Source organism: Canis lupus, chromosome 30, assembly GCF_003254725.2.
Source record: "Canis lupus dingo isolate Sandy chromosome 30, ASM325472v2, whole genome shotgun sequence".
Lineage (NCBI taxonomy): Eukaryota > Metazoa > Chordata > Mammalia > Carnivora > Canidae > Canis > Canis lupus.
This window is the reverse complement of record NC_064272.1, coordinates 24,362,302-24,382,918: the sequence shown is the minus strand read 5'-3', so window position 1 is coordinate 24,382,918 and position 20,617 is coordinate 24,362,302. Positions and strand designations below refer to the sequence as shown.

General features: G+C 41.4%; 1 protein-coding gene across 1 annotated transcript in view; it reads left to right on the top strand.

The window, feature by feature from the left end:
* MYO1E (myosin IE) overlaps positions 1-20,617 on the top strand; it is a 198,898-nt gene that overhangs the window by 89,818 nt on the left and 88,463 nt on the right.

Here is a 20,617-nt window from a genome sequence, read left to right as displayed (position 1 = left end):
CCTTCCACCCTGCCCCTATTTGGTTATTTAAAACAAATCCTAGGTCTCGAATCATCTCACTAGTCACAGAATTAGGATGTGCCTTTCAATGATAATTTCTTACAATACCTGAATGATGAATCATTCTTTTAACATTATCTAGTAGTACCAGTATTCCAATTCCATGTCTGTCATATTCATCCTTTTTTGAAATTGGTTTGTTTTTACTCAGGTTCCAAATAAGGCTCACACGTGGCACTTGGTTGTCTGTATCTCAAGTCTCCTAATCATTAACAATTATCTCTGATTCTCTTTGTTTTCTTGGCACTTACTTGTTAGAGGAAAAGTTAGTTTGTCCTGCAGTATTTTCTGCAGTTTGAGGTTAGCTGGTTGTACACCATAACACTGCACTGTTGCCTATATTTCCTGTAAAATTGTAGTTATTGGCTTTAAAATTTTGATCAGGTTCAGATTGATTATTTTGACAAAAATGTCTCATCCATGATGCTGTGCACTTAATGCCTGTTGGTCTCTCTTTGTGTGATGTTCAGATTGCCAGTGGGTCCATCCATTATAAATTCTCATTTCACATCATGGTTTAATTAGTGGTTAAAAAATAGTTATTTTCTAATTCTCTTATTCCTTCTACATTTATTACTCAAAATTATTTTATTTGGTTATCCTAAAATACAGTTTATATGGGAAAATTAGATACACAGCTTAATTTGTTATCTTTATTTACCAATTTTTGAAGCAATGAGTTGATTCCGTAGCAGCCTCCTGAGGTAAAATGTTATTTTCGATACCATTCCAACCTAATAGGTTTAAAATATCTTGTTTACTTACATGGCAATTTTTCTTTGGGGCTCAAATAGTCTTGTCTATGGCCATTGAGAGCCCTTGTATTAGCTCCTATGTCCCTTTGATGTGACCCTAGTAGTTTTTGGTAGTTTCCTCATTTAAAATGTCAGGCTCTGAGGGTGCCTGGCTGGCTGGCTCATGGAGCATGTGACTCCTGATCTCAGGGTTTTGAGTTCAAGCCTCACACTGGATGTAGAGATTACTTAAAAATAAAATCTTAAAAAAAAAAAGTCAGGCTCTATTATACATTTTCTGCTGAGCCCTGGAGTCAGCCATTTCACCAAAAAGTCCTGGTTCGTTTTACTGGGAAATGGCACTTAGAGACCACCAATCTAGTCACTAAGAGTGCTAAAAGGCAAAGAAAGTGAACTTCCTTTTAGAAAAACAATGAAACATGAGTTCATGCCAATAATTTCCAGTTCATTTTTAAGATTATAGGGTTTTTACTTTTTTGATTTTTGTTTGCACCCCATTTTTCTTGTTTTTCCTTTTTTGAAGATCTATCCATTTTTTGAGAGAGACAGAGAGCACAGGTGTGAATGGGGCGAGGGGCAGAGGGAGTCTTTTTTTTTTTTTTTTTTAGATTTTATTTATTTATTCATAAAAGAAACAGAAAGAAAGAGGCAGAGACACAGGCAGAGGGAGAAGCAGGCTCCATGCAGGGAGCCTGATATGGGACTTGATCCCTGACCTGAGATCACCCTCTGAGCCAAAGGCAGATGCTCCAACCGCTGAGCCACCCAGGCATCCCAGGAAAGAGTCTTTAAGCAGAAAGTAGATTCCTTTCTGAGCAAGAGGCCTACCCTGGGCTGGAACCATATTAGATCATGACCTGAGCCAAAACCAAGAGTCAGACAACCAACTGAACTACCCAGGTGCTCCTGTACCTATTTTTCTAATGCTGAATATCTTGGTTCCTGATGACGTTATCACAATTATTTGCTTTGTACTCTGTGTATAAAAAGTATAAACATAAATAAATAAACTTATACAATGGATAAAGCAAATAGTCTTGTTAATGCTTTAAAGTAACCACCAATATTATTAATAGCAATACTGAGTTCACTTTAAAATTTGTTGTTCTTTTTTGCCCTTAGGTCTTAGAATGTATAGTCAAAATATCAGGTTTTATTTGTTTATTTTTTAAGATTTATTTATTTATTTACTTATTCATGAAAGACACAGAGAGAGGCAGAAACACAGGTAGAGGGAGAAGCAGGCTCCCCATGGGGAGCCCGATGCGGGACTGGATTCCAGGACCCCGGGATCACACCCTGAGCCACAGGCAGACGCTCGACCCTTGAGCCACTCAGGCATCCCAAAATATTGGGTTTTAAAAATCCACTTAAAATAATCCTTTTCTGTGTGATTTGTGCCAACCTAACCTAACAGATTCATTTATTTTATTTTGGATTTTAGGGGTTTAAAATTTTTAATTTTAATTTTGTTTTATAAATGTATAAAACATCTACATGATTCAAAGGTCAAAACTATAAAGCAAGAACACTGAAACCTTTCAAGGTAAATATAGATTTTGTGACATTTTGCCTCTAAATATTTCCATATATTTCTCTGGAAAATAAAAACATTTTCTTTCTGGGGCACCTGGGTGGCTCAGTTAGTTTAGCATACAACTCTTGGTTTCAGCTCAAGTCCTAATCTTACAATTGGGGATCAAGCCCCACACTGAGTTTGGCGTCCACTTCAGATTCTCCTTCCCTCTGCCCCTCCCCTGCTTTCCCTCTTTTTCTCTCTAAAATAAAGAAATAAAATCTTAAAAAAACACACGCAAAAAACAAAAAAACATTTGCTTTCTTAACACCAGAATCATTATCTCGACTAAATAGTTAGTAATAATTTAATATCGTCTAAAAATAAGCAGTCCATGTTCAAATTTCTCTAGTTGTTACAAACATGTCCTTACCTGCAGGTTTATGTAAATCAAGGAACGCTGGTTGCACGTGGTCATGAATTTTTCTTTTCTTTTTTTTTTTTCCTACCATAGTTACCCTATTCTCACTATTGTTTTTTCATGATGTTGATTTGGTGAAGAGAGCAACCCAGTTTCCCTATAAACACCTTCCAGATTTGTCTAATTGCTCCCTGATGGCCTGATTACACTAATTCCTTCAACTGGATTTTCTGTAAATTGAGAGTTAGATCTAACTACTTAATTAGGGTGCACCTAGGTGGCTCGATTGGTTAAGCATCTGCTGCCTTCAGCTCGGGTCATGGTCCCAGGGTCCTGGGATCCAGCCCCTTATTAGGCTCTCTGCTTGGTGGGCAGCCTGCTTCTCCCTCTCCCTCTGCTGCTGCCCCGGCTCATTCTCTCTCTCTCTCTCTCTCTCTGTCAAACAAATAAATAAATTCTTAAAAAAATTAATTAGACATAGGCTAAGCCCCGTCGGAAGGGATACTTGAGTGATGATGCATTGTTGCCTGAGCTCCACAAGTCTGGAAGCTGCTTTGGTGACTCGACCCACATCTCTCCCACCCTTACTATCATTGCAGGTTCATGGACACTGAAGTAGGAAATGTGCCTTTTCTAGAATCTTTTTTCAGCTATTCAGGTGGCAGTTTTAATGTTTTATTTATTGTTTTATGTTTTATTTATTTATTCTTGAGAGACAGAGGCAGAGACATAGGCAGAGGGAGAAGCAGGCTCCATGCAGGGAGCCTGATATGGGACTTGATCCCAGGACCCCGGGATCATGACCTGAGCCAAAGGCAGATGCTCAACCACCCAGGCACCCAGATTTCTGTGGTGGTGGCTGTCCGATATAATTCAGGAGATGGAGGAACAAGGAGCTACTTTGGCTCCTGACACTAACCACCTGGAGTTAGGCCAAGCTTCTCAGGTTAAGGTACAGTCTCTGCACAAGGCTGCTTGTACTTCAGACACCAGCTGCAAGTTTGGGGGTTCCCAGGCCAAACCCTCACTTCTGACCAGCTAGGTACAAGTTCAGTGGTTCCCACTACCCCCTTGGGTTCAGTAATTTACAAGAATGGCTCACAGAACTTATAAAGGTGCTGCACTTGCAATTACAGTTTTACTGTAGCAAAAGGGCTACACATGAGAACCAGACAAAAGAAGGTGTGGGAGGGATCCAAATGTGAAGCTTCTGGTTGTCCTCCACCCCTGGAGTCATAGATGGTGTTACCTCCTTTAGGATGTGTGAGTTGTTAGTAGCATTGCCAACCAAACCTTTGTTGTTCAGAATTTTATTTATTTTTTATTTTTTAAAGATTTTATGTATTTATTTCTCACACACACACACACACACACACAGAGAGAGAGAGAACAAGCACAAGCAGGGGAAGAGGCAGAGGGACAGGCACAAGCAGGGGAAGAGGCAGAGGGAGAGGCAGACTTCCCACTGAACAGGGAGCCCGAAGTGGGGCTTGATCCCAGAGTCCTGGGATCATGACTCGAGCCAAAACCAAACCCTAAACCGACTGAGCTACCCAGGCACCCCATTGTCCAGAATTTTTTTTTTAAGATTTTATTTATTTATTTATGAGAGACAGAGAGAGAGGCAGAGACACAGGCAGAGGGAGAAGCAGGCTCCATGCAGGGAGCCTGACATGGGACTCGATCCCAGGACCCCAGGATCACTCCCTGGGCTGAAGGCAGGCACTAAACCACTGAGCCACCCAGGGATCCCCTGTTGTCCAGAATTTTCTTTTTTTTCTTTTTTTCTTTTTTTTTCAGAATTTTCATTTGGGCTCAGTCACGTACTGCCTGCACAGCTCACTTTGGTCTCCAGACCCTCATGAAGTTCCGGGCTAATACCTGTAGTTTCTAATTCCTCCAGGGGTCAGTACTTAAGTTTTTTAAAGCCCTTATCATAAATCATTGTCCAGTTCCCAAAGCCCCCAGGCAAACAGAGGCACTTTACTCTGGCAGGATATTCAAGGGCCCTAGAGATTCCCTCCTGAGGCAGGAGGCTAAAGCCTGACCTCTCTTTGTGTTAATCCTTGCCTACCTAAGAGCTGTGGTTCATCTGCTTTGAAAAAGTAGTTTTGCTCTCTCTGAGCTGCTGTGGTTCACTCTCACCAGCCCTGTGATCCTGGGCAACACACCTAAACTTGTCTGGGCCTCAGTTTCTTCCTTTATGGGTCAACTGATTGACCAGATAGATGACCTCCAAGGCCTTTCTGGGTTTGGGAACTCTTTCTTCCAAATAATGCTGGAGGGAAGGGAAAGCAGGGAAATTTTTTTCCAGAGAGACCCGGGTTTGTAGCCACTGACACTGGGAGGGCTGGGCGCTTGTTCAACTCGGGGCTGAGTGGAATGCTGCTTGCCTGAATGCCTTTGGGAACAGAAAACAAACCCATTTTCCTGGGGGCTGGAAGAGAAGCCTGCTCCTGCTATTAAGGGCTTCTGCCATAGGTGGTAAAGGTGGGAGTTTTTATTTTTTTATTTTTTTAAAAGATTTTATTAATAAACTCACAAGAGACACACAGGGAGAGGCAGAGACACAGGCAGAGGGAGAAGCATCCTCCTTGCAGGGAGCCTGATGCGGGACTGGATCCCAGGACCCCGGGATCACACCCTGAGCCACCCAGGTATCCCAAAGCTGGGAGTTTGTAAAATCATTTCACTAGGAAGTAAAAATGAACAACGACCTAATCTTTCCCATGTTCTTTTAGACCTTCAGCTTCCAATTTCCCAGGTGTGACTTGGTCTCCATGACGAAATGCACACTCTTTAGAGGGGCTGATGGCAGCACACAGAGGCAGTATTATCAGTTTCCTCCCAGACTGACGTTTTCCTAAGAGGTGGATATGGGCACAGGGTAGATTGGCGGCTGACTAGTCTGGGACTAGAAATCAGTGTAGCAATTGAATTTAAAAAGAAAGAACTCAAGGAAGGAGACAGGCTGCTTTCTCAAGTACCAGTCTCCCTCAAAGCTTTGGTCCTGATTTTGCAAATGTTCATAGACTTGATTTGCCAAAATAGCTCGAGTTGTGCAGCCTCAGAGAGATGGAGTCTGGCCAACAACACTCAACAAATATGTGAATTAGACTTCATATCATGATTTTATTTTGTATTTTTGTTAAGATTTTATTTGTTTATTCATGAGAGACACAGAGAAAGAGAGAGAGGCAGAGGGAAAAGAAGGCTACCTGCAGTGAGCCTGATGCGGGACTCGATCCCAGGACCCCGGGAACATGACCTAAGTCAAAGGCAGACGCTCAATCACTGAGCCACCCAGGTGCCCCATATCATGATTTTATAAGGAGGATTTGGCCCTGGATGGTTCAGTTAATTATTTCCCTGGATCATTTGAGGGGAGCCAGAGTCCCATCTTAAAGTGGAATTCAGAGCAAAGGGATGATCATATTGGCTCATGTCATTAGATCACGGCCCCTACCTCTATTTGGAGACAATGAGGTAGGCTGTTCCTCTACTCCTCAATAGACTATTTGCCTCGGGAAACCCCATCATTTCTGCTGTTTATCTTCCTGTCCCCACTCCCATATAAGTCAACCCCCTCTTAGTAACCTACACTCTCCTGCCAGCCCCGGCCTTCCTTCAGGGTAAATCCTAGTCAGGAGTAAACACCCAGGATTTGCCTTAGGCATTCCCGGAGTCTTCCCCAACAGCCCACCAGCTGACTGGCAGACAGGCTGGGAGAGTGGCTGCCGTGGATGCTAATTTCGTCCCAGCCCTTGCATCCTCTCATTTAACTTTCCAGGGAAAAAAGATTTCCAATTCTCAAATTGTCTTATTAGTTGAGGGGCTATAAAGAGATCTTGGCTCTGCATCTAGAGATTCTGGGCCAACTGATTTCTGGTGGTAGGTCCAGAGCATTAGTGGCTTTTTTTTTTTCAAGCTCCCCAATTTTTCTAGTTGAAAAGCAAGATGAAGGCAACCTGAATCCTAATTCACCTCTTGTCCTGAAGCACCATTAGAGCCAGCAAGTAAGCTTCCTGAGCGCCTGCCCTCTGCTGGGCGCTCTCTGTGTGGGTTGTCTCGCCTTATCCTCACAGCTGCTCTGGCTCTTGGCTTGATTTTTTCCCAAGGTTTCATCCAGAAAAGGAGGCGTAAGAGAATTCTAAGATCCTCAAACTAGTAAATAGCAGAGTCTCTATTTGAACTTAGCCCTGACTGACTTTAAACCCCGTGCAATTTCTCTACCCCCCACTGTAAGTGACACCTCTTTGTGCCTGAAATGTCCCACACTTCAGGGGAGGTGTTAGAGCTACCATATACTATGAGCTAAGGTTAGTTATCCTATGGTGAAAGTTTCCACCCCAAAACATAGCGCTTCTTTTAACCTAATCCCTTATAGGTTGTTGGCCATGATGTCTTCTGCAATCCAGGCGGCTGATGATCGTGCATTGTCATCAGTAGAAGACAGGCAGGTAGAATTACTGAAGGAACACAACCTTATGGGGATCCCTAGGTGTCTCAGTGGTTTAGCACCTGCCTTCGGCCCAGGGTATGATCCTGGAGTCCTGGGATCGAGTCCCGCATTGGGCTCCCTGCATGGAGCCTGCTTCTCCCTCTGCCTGTCTCTCTGCCCACCACCCCCATATCTCTCATGAATAAATATAAAAAATCTTAAAAAAAAGAACACAACCTTATGAATACATTAATTTCAATTTCTTTCTGAGAAGTGAAGATGCATCTATACACTAGATGGCCATACCTGGGCCATTTCATTATCTTGATATTTATTTAGCCTTGGACGCCAATGAGGGAATTATGGATGGGCATTGATCTGTGTATTTGGTACATTCTGTTAAAGAGGCCTTCGTCTATAGAGGAAGTCAGCAGGGGTCGGTTTTACAGATAACCTTGCTTCTCACCCCATACTTTATTCATTGCAAGCCATGTAGTTTTAAATGTGTGCATTTATCAAAGATATACTCATGTACTATAAAAAATTATGCATATTTGGCACATAAAAATAAAATAACAGTGTATTTTAAAGTTGACCTATATGAAATAATAGAATTCCAATAAATGTTAAATAAACAATAGATATTCATTTTGTTAATCTTTTCAGAATTTAGGAAATCTCTTTATGATGTACGTGGTTAATATCTCTTTAAGAAGCTATCTTAAAAAGTTTCAGTGGATATGTTCTTTTAACAAATTTGTAAGGAGGCGTATTTAAGTTATTTGAGTTCTTCTCAACTAAAAGTTGGGATCATTCTTTATCACATGAGTGTTAACATATCATATTAAGTAAAGACATGAGAAAGAACTCCAATCATGAGAAATGAGAGAGCCTGTATCTCCAGTGCAGGCCTCTCTCCTAACCTGCAGGTCCAAAGACTAAGGCCCAAAAAAAAACAAAAACAAACAAACAAAAAAAAAAAACAAAGACTAAGGCCCATTGCATGTTTTTGTAAATAAAGTTTCACTGGAACAAAGCTACATCCATTTGTGTCCATATTATCTTTGACTGTTTCTGTGCTACAATGGCACAGTTGAATACTGACAGAGACCATATCCAGGCCTTTACAGGAAAAGTTAACCAACTCCTGCCTGAAGCACAAATTATCATTGTGATAATCCCATTTATATGACATACCAGCATTTCCAACTTTGCAAATTCATAATGGTTCTTCTTATTTTACCCTAAAGCTTACTCCTTCACCAACTCTCTCTTCCAAACACAGTCGCTAGATGAATGCTCTTAACTATTATATATTTAAACTGTGTTCACTTCTGCTAAAATATTTCAGTGGTTCTCCATTGCCTCATAGGGTCCAAAGTCCCTTGCTTGAGTAGAGACCAAAGTCCCTAGTTTGGGACACCTCCCACTGTTTTCTGCTACTCTAACCAAATGGCTCTACTCTTTTCCCTCTGATGGGTCAGGTTCATTTTTGCCTCCAAGTCCTTGACTGGTTTGTTCTCCCCATCTCCCACTCAAACCTTTCTCATCAATCTCAACCCAGTGATCTTTCCATTTCCTGAATTTCAGTAGCACCTGATATAGTAGTAGTATTGTTTAATTTGCATGTGCTTATTTTAAGTAGTTTTTCACTCTTTGTTGTCTAGAAATGTGTTAGGGTTCTTGCTTTCTTTGATTGCCACAATAATTGTTTATTTAATGATACTTTTGAAACTGAAACACTTGAAATAAGCTATAAGTGCTATTTGCCTTTAGGTCAAGGGGCGATCACTTTGGATGAAAACAGTCAGCAAAGGTGTCACGGGTCTTGATTTGAGCCTTCCCCACTGGATGAGTAGGAGGAAGAAAACATGAATGGCTTGAGAGCCCCTGGAGCCCACACTGTGTGATGGGGAGTGAGGAGGATGTCTGTGTGGCTATTAAGGGTTTCTATTGACAAATTGTCCTTGTAAATTCCTCGTGGACTAACACTGGGCCTTCCATTTCTGTTTCTATATTTCTGTATTTCCACATAGCATTTGTATATCAGTGGCAGATCGGTTGATTTGGGGGAGGTAACTGTGATTGGATAACAGGGCCCTCCTTGAATGACAGGCTGCGTGATCTGAAGTAAACCTGTGGGCTTGGCAGTGTCTTGTAGGTCTCTGAGCAGGGACATGATGCACAAAAGGCTGGTTCATAAAACTAAGTCTATTGGTAGAAAAGAGATGGGATCTTGAGAGAATACAGATAGCTGGTGAGGTTATGAGGGCCTGACCTGAACTGGAAAGGCAAAGAGGAATCTGATGTGTGACATTCAGTAAGCCTGAAGCACTAAAAGAACAGGACGGGAATGTGGACTCTGAACAATGCCAACAGATAAACACAACCGTTCTAGCCCCATTAGCAGCACTGACGATGGTGAGCTCCTGGAGACACAAGTAGACACCTGTGAGTCCAGTACATGAGCAACCCACATCTGCCCAGCTCATTTGTCTTCTGTGCTACAAAATCCAGAATTTGGACTCATGTTATAGAATTACATAGGTGATACCTTTGGATCTCTCTGAGACATCATTGCCAATCTATTTAATAAAATAATCATGTGGTTAAAGGTAAATGGTGTGGTAAAAGGGGAAGGAGAACCAGCAGGTTTTTCTTGTATTCTGTGCCGGCTCTATATTACCAGACAAGATCTTGGCAGTGTGACCAGAGCCGTTTCTGGGGCCCTTGCCAGCTGACCTCTGTGGGGACATATGGGGCCGTGGAGAACATTTCTGTGGCAGTTTTATTGCTGCCAACAAAAGTGAATTCCTATCACTTTTGGCCCACATCAGCTCTTGCCATCCTGGCTGGTTTTAAAAATGTGTTGTCAATTTCAGAGCATTTGGTGCAGTTCCTAATTTTATTTTTGCTTAAAATATTCTGATGGAGTTGTTTTCTTAAAGACTGGGCATTCCTTCCTTAATGTATCCAACACCAGTTTGTAAAGTTTTGGTGGGTTGCATCCCAAATCCGTGCCAAATGAATATTGTTTTAAGAATAAAGACATGAGAGATATTTTGAAGGTATATCACTAGCATTTGGTGACTGATTGAATATGAATATTTTCAGAGAGGAAAAGGAGATACTTGTCACTATTGGGTCTAAGATTTCTGAATGATCTGCTTCAGAAGACGATTTGGATTTGGAAGCCCTAAGATTTGGAATAGTAAAGGTTAAAGATGAAAAGATTTTAAAAAATCAGAGCACCTCCAATATTTGGCTTGTGTCCCATCTCTGCTTTCTGCATCTGCACCATCAAGTGTCTCCTGGATTCTCAAGCTGTCTTCCTGTCTTTGATGTATTTCAGGAACCTTTTCTTATTAGCATTGGAAGGCTTCTGTTTCTGTTGGTCCACCCAACTTCTTGTTTATCCCAGCAGCATTGGCCTTTGAGGCTCCCTGTCCTTCTGGCCTGGCTTTGGGAGGCCTTGTCTAGCTCACACCCCTGACTGGGGTCTACATGAGGGCCAACCTCAAATCTGCCCTCTCCCCCAAGCTCGCTGCAGCTCTTACCTTCCAGCCTGTGTGATTGTAGAAATTCTTTTATCATCAAAGGATGTTATTGAGGAAGGCTGATTCACTAGCTAATTACTATAGTATCCAAAATCAGAGTAGTGGCTCTTTGAGTACTTGCTTTAAGTCTCACCATCTTTCACTTATATCATTTACAACTTGGCAGACTAGGTGTTACTACCCCACTTTTTGCACCTCAAGAAATGGAGTCTCAAAGGTAAGGAACCATGTTAAACATCTCACATTTGCAATGTGGCAAAGCCGTGCTCCCAGCCACGGCTGCCTGGCTCTATTATTATACTCTTTCCATTGCTCCCTGTTGCGCTGAGCCAGCAGGTGTTAGGTTATCTGGGTGATGATCCGTTAGCACCCACGGTCACGTGCTGTAGTGGAAAGAAAGACCTCGGGGGTTGAGTCACAGGGTGGACTCTGTTTGGTTCTGTATCAAGTGTGTGACCTCTGCAAGCCTCAGTCACTTCATCGACAAAATGAGGATTAATGCCTTAAAGCAACATAGGGAAAGCCAAATAAAAAAATACACATAAAAATGTTTAAAAAAAAGAAAGATTTTATTTGACCAAGGCCAAGCAGGGGAGTGGGAGGGGCAGAGGGAGAGAAAGACAGAGAGAAAAGCAGATTCCCTGCTGACCAGGGATCCTGACACTGGGCTTGATCCCAGGACTCTGGGATCATGAGCCAAGCCAAATGCAGATGCTTAACTGGGTAAGCCATGTAGGCACCCCAAAAATATTTTTTAACTGTTAAGGAGTGCTATAAAATATCTGCTAATGTCATTGAAAAGAATTTCTAAGCTAATGAATAGTTGAACTGGGGCTCAAACTTGGTCTTCAGACTAAACATTGGGCTCTTCTATTGCATCAGCCTGGGCTGAGGAGAGAGTTGCCGTGGGGCCATTTTCTTGGCAGACTGTTAGGTGAAAATTTTGTCTGCTTGACAGTACTCATTGATGGGGAAGAAATAAGAACTCTCTATGTTGTTCACACTTTCCTCATTATGTTAAAGAATGAATTTTTTTCATTTACTCAGCTTCGACATGTCTGTCTGATTTTGTATGTTACAAGCTTAGCTATTGCATGTACTTGAGGATTTATTTTTCAGTGTCATGACAGAGTCCAACAGATCACCCCTTTCTCTGCAGCCCTGGAATCCCCCCAGGTGGGCAACAGAGATGCTTCACCCCAGACTTCTTTTTTTTCCCCCAGATCTTCTAGGACTGCCAGGAAGGGAATATGTGAATCTCCTTTGGAGAAGGCTGTCCAGAATCTTCTTTGATGTGTCTCTCTTCTTGATCGCACATTGTCACGTGATCACAGTGGTGCAGGCTGTTATTTTTTAGTTCCCACTTTGTGTAAGATAATAAATGTTTTTGGCAGAAGCCTTAATTAAAGAGGTGTCTATCAGTAAAGACTCAGGTGTAGTTAAAAGTTTGATTATGCTACGAACCGTGCTATTCATGGAGTTATTTTGCGAAACACTGTTGAATTTAATTGACTGGCTAACCCATATGAGGATTTTAAATATATATGCCCTATTCTGGAGCAATAGAGCCAGGCTTCTTTCCTAGCAATGCCACTCACTAGTGTGCCCCTTAGGGAGTTGTGTAGCATTTCTCGTCAAAGAATTGGGGATAAGAGCTCCTACCCCACAGGGCTATCACTGAGATCAAATGACTGATAGATGTGAAACCTATACAGCGGTCCATGACGTGCCTTAGCTAGCTGCTCACTCACTGGCCAGTGCTACAATGATTACATCCACTAGTTTGCTCCTTTCAAATCTCCTTTGGAATTGATGTTATTTCTCATCTTCTGGACTATTTCTCAGACACAAATATGTTCATCTTTTGAACTCTCAAATTAGGCAAAAAAAATTTTTTTAATTAGCTCTTTTTTTTTTTTTTTAAATCCTGGGTTATACCTTTTGAAATAGTCAAATTCAATACTACTATGTCCCTGTATCAAAAAGTAAGGTTTGAGAGAATCAGTCCCAGCAGGAATATTTCAGAACTTCATTGTCTTCTCAGGCTCCCCACCAGGTTGACACAGTTGGCCTCCAGCTCCCTGGGCTCCCATGAATGCTACATTTGTCCCCATCCTTTTCCTCATGCCTCTCCAACCTTGCCAGCTTGTTCTCTATGGGGAGCTTCCTCCTCAACACTCCCAAAATGGTCCCCATTTCATTTGACACGCATTGAGCTTCCAGCAACAGAAAATCTAATTCAAACTGACTGAGAAATTAAGACGATTTATCATTCCCCATAAAAGAACATGCAGAGGCTGTGCAGTCCTCAGGGCTGGTTTCAGTCGTCCATTGATGTCATCAAGGACCCAGGTTCTTTCCAGCTCTCTGCTTCACAGTCCTGACATTCTGAGATTTGTTCTGGCTCTCCTTGCAAGTGGCTACCAGTGGCAGTCAGAGTAATGTACTTCCTTACAGCCTCAAGGAGAGAGGAGCCTCTCTCCTGAGCCCTTCCCTTCAGTCTAGTTGGGTAGCTTTGTTAATATGGACTCTTGAGTTCCTGAGGGTGGTGGTCAGGTGCAGGTGGGCTCAGCTGAGCCTGGGACCAGCTTCTCTCTGCCTGGTGCACCAGGCAAGACACCTTAACCATATCAGGACATTGTCAGGGAAGGGGAGGCAGAGGTGGTAGATTGGGTGGGAACCAGTAATGGCCACTACAGTCCCCGGGGTCCCAGTATGGCCTGTATCCAGGCATGCTTCTTTTCGGTAGTCCCACTTACTCTCACTCACATGGTACTTACATCCAGAACCTTTACCTGTGCTTCAGACTCCTCTTTTCAACTCTCTGCTGACCATCCCTGTTCTTCCCAGGAATACGTATCTCTTCAGACTCCATCATTTTGGAACAGTTCCTCAGATTGCAGGGGACACATTGCGGGGTTTACCCAGTGTGTGCATTTTCTGCTTTTTAGAGTTTTAAAGAGTTTGGGCATTAAATTCAGGAGGTCAACCTCAGCCTGGGTCTTTCTGGTGATGCCTTCGACCAGATTCGGGTCATTCCGGCTAAGTGGGACTTCCTTAGAAACAACACCGTGCTCTTGATCAGCTGGTTGGGCCTGTATGTGTCTGCTCTGTTTCTTCTGATTAAGTTCACTATGTTTTCTTCTAGGGCAAGTTAGCATTTTGTGGGCATATTCTGAGATTATGGCAGCAATCCTGCTTCTCATCAAACCTCCACCCACCATAGCATCCATTGATGACTCTGGCCCAAATCAGTCACCTAGATGACAGTTGCCAAATGGTGATGATCTATTTCCATCACTTCTTCTACATGTGGCATTCAACTATAAGGAAAAGTTTTCCCATCCCCCTTATTATTGATTTATCTTGTTTTCATGGCAGGATCATAATCCAGTACTATCATTATCTTGATCAGTGGGAGCCCTTTCATACTGGCTCTTGTGTGCTTCACATGCCCACATCAGATACTGTACTTTTGTACCTTTTATCACAGCTACATGTTCTAGGCTCAGGTTGCATTTTCCCTGGTCTAGCCCTGTAATTGGCCATCTCTCCAAGAAGCCTTGGTCCCTTTTATTTATTTATAAGATATATATACACCACACACACACACACACACACACACACTTTCTAACAGTTTGTGTGTGCATGTGTATTGATACCTTTCATTCTAACAGTTAAAATGGATGCCTTAAAACCAATCCAACCCCTCAGGGTTCTTTTTTTCTTTTCAAATTTGTTAATACTTTCTCTGACAATGAGAGTCTTGTTTCACATTATTTTCAATGTATTTGTCTGCTTATTGCTCAGTCTAATATATGTGCTCAATCTAATCAGTCCCCCAATCACCAGCCGTCTCTTCCATTCATTACCTCCGTGCTCCCCTCAGCCTCCTGATGGCTCTGAGACTGGCCCACCATGCCCACTGGCCCCCACCCCTGAGTGGCCCTCAAATGCCCTTCACCTGCTTTGCATCCTTAGTTTCTGGGCTCCTACAAGCACATGATATAATCCCCAACCCTGCCCTGCAGCTTATGTAAACTCTTATCTTAGTGATACAGTATCCATCGGTTCCTGAGGCCCCAAACCAGGATGCCATTCTTGATTCCTTCTTATCCATCTTCTGTCAAGACCCATCCCTTGCCGAGTTCTACCAATTATACTTCCTAATAGGGCAAGAGTTTACCCTCTTACACATTTTACCACCAGCACTGCCCTAAAGGAGGCCTTCATCCGCTTCACCAGGATCCTGCACTCTCTTTTAACCTGGCTGTCTCCTTCCAACATGGTGTCCATGCTCCACACGTGCTTCCCATTGATGACTGCAACACTTCCCACCTATGTAGGGTGTACATAATATTAAAGTATGCACAGAGGATGGTCCCATATTTAGTTTTATTTCAATGTTCCCGCTTCTATCAGAGAGTAAGTCTGTTTTTGTGCTGGTATGTTTTAAAACCTCTTGTTGATCTCTTTGTTAAAATGAGTGGGCTTCAGGCTCAAGGCTTTTGGCAGGCCAACTAGAATTCAACTACTTCCAGAGTGGTTCATGTTAGTTAATGAGGACATTAAAATTATTTCTATAAAACACAAGTACATTAAAGAGTAATGACCCGGGATCCCTGGGTGGCGCAGCCGTTTAGCGCCTGCCTTTGGCCCAGGGCGCGATCCTGGAGACCCGGGATCGAATCCCACATCGGGCTCCCGGTGCATGGAGCCTGCTTCTCCCTCTGCCTGTGTCTCTGCCTCTCTCTCTCTCTCTGGGACTATCATAAAAAAAAAAAAAAAAAAAAAAAAAAGAGTAATGACCCAAAAATATCACCCACCACTTCACTTTTAAGTTAAAAGAACATCCCCTGAGGCCTGCCCAACTGGCTCAGTTGGTGGAGCATATATGACTCTTGATCTCGGGGTTGTGAGTTCAAGCCCCACATTGGATGTAGACATTATTTAAAATCTTAGGAATACCCGGGTGGCTCAGAGGTTGAGCATCTGCCTTAGGCTCAGGCTGTGATCTTGTGGTCCTGGGATTGACTCCTGCGTCAGGCTCCCCAAAGAGAGACTGTTTTTCCCTCTTCCCAGGCCTCTACCTCTCTGTGTCTCTCATGAATAAATAAGAATAAAATCTTTTTAAAAAATAAATCTTAAAAAAAAAGAAAAGAAAAAGAATATCCTCTGAATTGACCCTCCTTTCTCCAATCCATCCTTTCCATCCCAATTCACAGGGAAATAACCATTGTCCTGAATTTTGAATATATACTTCCCTTTTCTTTATGGTATTACTACTTGCATTTGCTTCTCTAACCAACCTCTTGACTGTTTTTTTGTGCTGTTGAACTTGATGTAAATGGAATCCTACTATATGCGTTTCATGTATTTTTCTTCAGCTATCTTTTTTCTCCCACACAACATTAATATTGAAATTTACTGGGACTGAGTAGCTATGATTCTCCCCCCCCCCCACCCCAGAAAAGTATTCCACTTTTGAATATGTCACAGTTTATCTGTCTATTCTGTGTTGGTAGAAATTTTAATTATTTTCACAAATAACTATTTTTTGTTGTATTTATTTTTAAGGTTGCTAATTTGGGATAAGCGATAACGGTTTTCTATTTATAGTAGTCATATAGATGCTCTTTTTAAAAATAATTTTAAGTAAAAAAATTAATTTTAAGTAAATTGAGTCAATTTAGAGAAAAATACTAGGTAAATGATAGATCAGCTGGTCTTTAGAGGAGATGTAAAGGCAAAATTCATGAATATGATGCAGAAAGGACTGGAGTCTGATCTGTATAAAATGTAAGACACTTACTACTGCTGACCAGAGCGTTTGGTCCTTGCTCAAAACTGATACCCAAGGCATTGTCATGGACTTTTCATCCCCTTCCAGTCCCCCTCTTTATCCTTCCAGCTCCTTTTTGACTGCTGGTAATTCCTTTCAGTTGCACCCAAAAGGATTTTTGTCTCCAGCTAGGACTTAGGCTTTACCCTTTACCCTTGGTCTGTCTGCACAGGGACACACACACCTCTCCTGGCTAACTTTACTTGTCTTGTTGAAACTTGAAATAGTTGTGGCTTCCTTTAAGGATCTTTTCTTTACACACACTCCAATCAGGTATACATGCCCCCCAGGAGTCCCTAAAACCATACCCCATCTATACAGTTTATTATAGCATGTGTGACTCACCTTCCCCAGCAGGCAGTGAGCTCCTTCAGGGCAGGAGCCACGTCTCATTCCAGCCTCCAGCCCGAGCTTGGCATGTGGAGGGGCCTACACAGCACATGTAGAGTAAACAAACACACAACAATATTTGTTTTAAGTGTTTATCCTTTGTAAAGTGCAAACAAATCTAAAGTTGGAAAAGCAACATTTCAATCACATTAACTTCATCAGTTATAAGGGAACAATAGTTACTATAGTAAGAGCTGTTAGGGGCAGCTGTGTGGCTCAGTCAGCTGGGCATCCTCTTGGTTTTAGCTCAGGTCATGATCTCGGTCCTGGGATTGAGCCTTGCCTAGGGGTCCATGCCCACCACAGAATCTACTTGAGTTTCTCTCCCTCTCCCCCTCCCCTAGTTTGCACTAACATGCATGTATGCACGCTCTCTCAAATAAATAAATCTTTAAGAAGATTAAAAAATAAAAAAGAACTGTTACAGATATTTTGTGACTAGGGGTGGGGAGAGAGTAGATTGTTGAATCTTCGAGCAGTAGAAATGATCGAATCTCCTTATTCTATGGAAAATCCACACAAAAACTATGATGGAAATGTTTTTACGTTTGCTAGAGTAGGGTTGAAGTGAATTGAAAACACTATTGACTTTTAAGTGAGGAATAACTTCCAGACCTATAAAAGCAATTATGGTTCTTGAATCCAATTATTAATATACCATTGTAAATAGCTTTTACCCCCAGAACATTCTTTCTGTTTCTTTGAAATTTTAGCATATGTTTCCATTTCTGTAGTTAATGTACACAGAACATTATTTCTTATTTGAATTGATATTTCCTATGAAGTCTGTCTTAATTTTGTTTTAAATTTGCTTGGCTTGGGGGGATCCCTGGGTGGCTCAGCGGTTTAGTGCCTGCCTTCGGCCCAGGGCTTGGTCCTGGGGTCCCAGGATGGAGTCCCACATCGGGCTCCCTGCATGGAGCCTGCTTCTCCCTCTGCCTGTGTCTCTGCCTCTCTCTCTCTATGTGTCTCTCATGAATAAATAAATAAAATCTAAAAAAATAAAAATTTGCTTGACTGGTTCCCAGCCAGTTATATAAGAACTGGGATGTTAGTTAAAAATCTTATTTCTAGGTCCTGTCCTTGGAGACTGGGATTGGAGGCAGGTCAGAAGAGAGCCCAAACATGAGCATTTTAAAAGTACTTTGAGGATTCTGGTAGGATGCTGGATTTAGGGACCAATGGGGCATTTTTCTAATTAAAACACATATATTACTAGAGGGTTTTGTTGGGGTTTTTTCCATGTTAGAAGTTAAGTGAAGGCGGGGCACCTAGGTAGCTCAGCAATTGAGCGCCTGCCTTCAGCTCATGGTGTGATCCTGGAGTCCCAGGATCGAGTCCCATATCAGGCTCCCTGCATGGAGCCTGCTTCTCCCTCTGCCTGTCTCTCTCTCTCTCTCTCTCTCATTCTCTCTTTCTCTCTCTCTCTCTTATGAATAAATAAAATTAAAAAAGAAAAAAGAAGTTAAGTGAAGGCAACTGAATTAAGAAAGACTACCTATAACGATAAGCAAAGCAAATTCCCTAACTGCTTTGAGATGCAAAGCAAATAATTTTGGGTGTGCTGTATAATGTCTGATACCTTCGCATTCTTTTGACTTGTGTTTTAGTCCAGAGGAAGAAAAGATATTTTCCCATCCCAAAAGGGCCAGTATAGTTATGGTTGTATATACTGTAAGCTTCAAATAATTATGTATGTAATATTATGTCCATTATTGTACCATATTCTGAGCAAATTACCAGCCTCTGGATCAACAGAACTTTTTTTAAGTGTTTGTAAATGGAGACCAAGAAATGAAACTTCCAGTCAATGTTCAGTCAGAACTAATTATTTTAAAGCTTCTGAAAAACACCACAATTACTAGAATGTCAATGTTCTATTATTAGACCTGGCATACTTATTTTAATACATAAAATGAATTATGTTCCATTATTCTTCTGTTCTTTCACTTCCAACAAAAGAGATAAAATAGTTCATGTCTGATCACACTATTAACCAAAGACACAGTGGGGTATTGTTATACTTTTATTTTATAATTCTAGTGGGATTTGTTGCTTCACTCTCTCTTTCTCTCTCTCTCTCTCTCTCTCACACACACACACACACACACACAGCTTGCTCCAAGAAATTCTGAACATGAAAATATGTTTACTCATCCTGATAAAGGATGAGTTTTCTAGAAATGCTATTTTTAAAAATCTAAAATATATAGATAATTACCTGTTTCAAAAATTTAAGCATTAAGAGATACTACATCAAAAGAAAAAAGAATCATCTATATAAATCAGGAATATTTCTTTTTAAAAAATATTTATTTATTTTTTTATTTGTGAGAGAGAGCACATGCACAAGCATGGGTGGAGGGGAAGAGGGAGACAGAGAATCTCAAGCAGACTCATGATCAGCATGCAGCCCAATGCGGGGATCGATCCCATGACCCGAGATCATGACCTGAGCCAAAGTCAAGAATTAGATACTCAACTGACTTAGCGACCCAGGCACCCCAAGTCAAAAAATATTTTTCTTTGTTCCACTTCTATTCTTGTCCATACATTATTTTTACATAGTTGTGATCACATTATAGGTATATTGTCTTCTGCTTATGTTGCCATTAGCCTTAGCCGCAGTCTTTATGAATGTTGCCACATAGTTTTCTAATTACTTTAAAGGTCCTTGTGATTTAGATTGGGTGGTTGGTTGTACCTTTGCACTTTTAGACTTTACAATATTCTTGAATGTTCACATTATTTGCAACATAAAATGGACTTTCATTTGTTGACAAAACCTGTGCTTCAAATGAGCAAGAGTGCATGTTTTGACCTTGGATCTTGTATATAAATCATTTGATTACCTGGACTATTTAAACAGATCATTTCCTCATGGAGCTGAAATATTTACTATACCAGCTTGTTCCTGCCAGTAATCATGTCCTCTAAAAATAGTGTGATATTTCATCCCAGACTTGCTGATTTTCTTCTTGCCACCGCATCTTATGGAATTTCAGTTTAGTTTCCCTAGTTATGTGAGCTGGAAGTGGGGAGCTCTGAGTACAGGGATGGTGAATGAGTCAGTTGCAAAGAGGGTCATTCCTTTAGTCTTCCCTCTAATCTCCCTAATTAAACATGTATTACGTCAAGGAAATCCAACCGAGTTCTGAGTTTTGTTCTGATGGCTACATCATTCCTTTTTGTATTTGTTTTGTTTCAAAATATCAAATTATTTCCAAATTTATTTCAGTTTCCTTTTGAAGGTAAGGGGTCATCTGGCCTGGATGTACCCTATGCAGACGCTTCCTATTTTGTTGAATGACAAAGGCAACCAATAGAGAGCTGAGAAATCTGACTGACTTAGGCATGTTGTGAGTTGAGGTCATCATCAATTCAAGGGGATTTTGAAGGAAGAATGGGTATTTTGAAGAGCAGACTATACACTGTTAACAAAAGGGTTTCCCCATGTAGTAAGGCCATTAAAACGGAAGGTAGTCTTTGTTATGCAGGATGTGATTAATATTGCCTCATCATTTAATTTTAGAACTTCTAAAATAAAGTTGCTTGCATCAGTTCAAGGCACACAGTTTGAAACCTGAGAGTGCCTACGTTTTCCTTTTTTTTTTTTTTTTTAAATTACAGAAGTA